The sequence below is a fragment of the Raphanus sativus genome, chromosome 5 (assembly GCF_000801105.2).
Source record: "Raphanus sativus cultivar WK10039 chromosome 5, ASM80110v3, whole genome shotgun sequence".
NCBI classification, from domain to species: Eukaryota; Viridiplantae; Streptophyta; class Magnoliopsida; order Brassicales; family Brassicaceae; genus Raphanus; species Raphanus sativus.
The window spans coordinates 36,909,021-36,911,642 of NC_079515.1; positions in this window are offsets into that span (position 1 = coordinate 36,909,021).

The following is a 2,622-nucleotide window of genomic DNA, read 5'->3' on the forward strand; positions in this document are numbered from 1 at the left end:
TTGAGTTCTCTTAAAATTGTGAGCTACCTATAGGGAGTAAATATACCTACTTCATTGAAAAAGATCTAAGTTACCTATGGCACATGTGCAATGTTCTTAAGATCTTTAGACGCCTAGAACGGGCTTTATGGTCTAGTGACAGTGGACGAATTTGAGATGATAACGAATTTGAGATGATAACACGTTTGAGGTTTTATCATTCTGCTATACGAAACTAAGTCATATTGTTATGTTTACCTAACGTAAATATAGGTCCATGATTTATAACTCATTTGGATGCTCTAAAGAACGAATTCATATGAACCCCGACTCTTCTGGATTCAACCTGATTAAAAGATTTATTCTTAAAAACAAAATCTTTCAACATTTAAAGGTATCTTTAACTTTATTACATTTTTTTCTTTAAAATAGAGTAAAAATAGATATATAACCTAATTCCATATTTCACTCAATGAAGTTTATTCTATAAATAAAGTAATCTATTTTTTGTTCATTAATTATTCTATTATGAAGTAAAAAATGAAATATGGTTGTAGCATTTTTATTTTATATTTATTTTTACTTCATTTTCAAGAATTTTTTTTTTTTACATTGGAGATACTATAAGCCATTAGAAACTTTAGATGTAGTTAATGTATATCATTTAGTGTTGTTACGTTGTTCGTAAGGATAAAGCCATTTTCTTTTGAAACTGAGATCGGAGTATATTAATAGAGTTTATTTTGATGATCGGAACCCAGTTTAGATGTGTCTGCCACCTGACAATCGTATGAAAAGAATTGTTATTATATAAATCTGACGTAGCTAGCGAACCTAATGCAGATTATGTGCGCTGCTGCATGCAGCTGCTAAGTTCGATGAGTCGCAGCAATGGTGTTCTCATTCATGGCAACGGGAGAAACTTCTTCCCACTTTGGGGTAACTAAGTACTAAACAAGAATACCATTGGAAGAAGATATTCAAGGTGACATACATAGTGAAACATTTGCAACCAAATTTTGAAATTTTTGAAAAAAAATTATATAAATATAAACTTCCAACAAAAAATTTTAAGCTTCCAACATTTTTTTACATAAACATTACAATAGACCCCCAAAATCCAAGAGCCGGTCCTGAAAATATTGTTTAAATCTGTAGCCTACATGGCTGCACAGAGGTGGATCTATTTGGCCCAATAGGGTGTCAAGTGACACCCCTTAAATTCCAATAAATACTAGTTTGTTCTCTAAATCATTGAAAAATCAGAAGCTCTGCTGGGAAAAGTCCTTTCTTGACACCCCTAAACCCCAGTTCAAAGCTCATTGATGACACTTTTAATTATTTTTGACACCTCTTAAATCCATTATTGGATCCGCCACTGTGGCTGCATGACATGACGTCAATATCTAATGAACAAAATATACAATTGGTTTTATTGCAGTTCAATCACTTTAGAGAATAATCCCATTTAACTAACAAATTATAACTAAACAACAATGTTTTATACATGGAAGTATTAGTGCTAATTCGAGTTTTTCAAATTATCGCAAAATAAATTCAGAATAAAATATACAATTCGTTTACATAAGTATTATATGAAATGCATTAAAAAATTAGGCAAAAGTTGTATTGATTAAAATATATAACAATTGCAATATTCTCTTTAAATTTTCAGAATTAGTCGTCCATGAATTTCAGAAAGTATTTTTAAAATTTAAGAAATTTGAGATTCTAGAACGAAGAATGAAAAGATATGAAAACATACACGTTCTAAAAAAAATACCAGAAACAATTGATAAAGATGGACCACGGACTTCTGTATCAACAAAAGAAAACATTATCTTTAACCAAGAAATTATATACGCCCTTTAATTGCATTCCTAACTCAATCCTTGAGCAAAATGAATATTATATATAAATTATGTATTATATATTTTTACATATAATAACTGCTATGTATATAATTAAATTAGTAAACACATAAATAAATTTCACTGATGCCAAACAAATACCTTTTCTATTTTTGATCATTTGTATTTTTTATAATACAAATTTAAAAACACTGATCAAAAAAAAATTGTGATATGTTTAATAGTTTTACTAATTTATAATTTTAAAAACATTTAATTCAAAGTTTAAAATATAAATATTAAGCTGGCAATATGTTTTCAAACTTTTTTTCTCAAAAAATCAAAGCAAATGTTGAAATTAAAATAATTATGTATTTTATATGATATATAATTTATTTAAATAATAATATATATATTAAATAAGACTTCCTACTTATATAATTTTGTAATTATTTAATCTTATTATAAAATATATTTTAAACCATGGATCACAAAATTTTAATATAAGATTTTTAATTACTTTAATTATTTATAGTCGTTTAAAAAAATTCAAAATATAACACATAAAGAAAATTAAATTTCTATTATATAGTTTTATTAGTTATTTAATTTATTTTAATAAGTTATAATTTTAAAAAAATGATAGAAAATAGATTAATTTTATTAAATCGTTATTATTTGAAATTATTAATTGTCAATATATATCTAATCCACATTAAAGAAATTCTATGATTTTTATATAAGGAACAATGAATAACATAAACAATTTAATTTATGACTAATTTAATAAAAA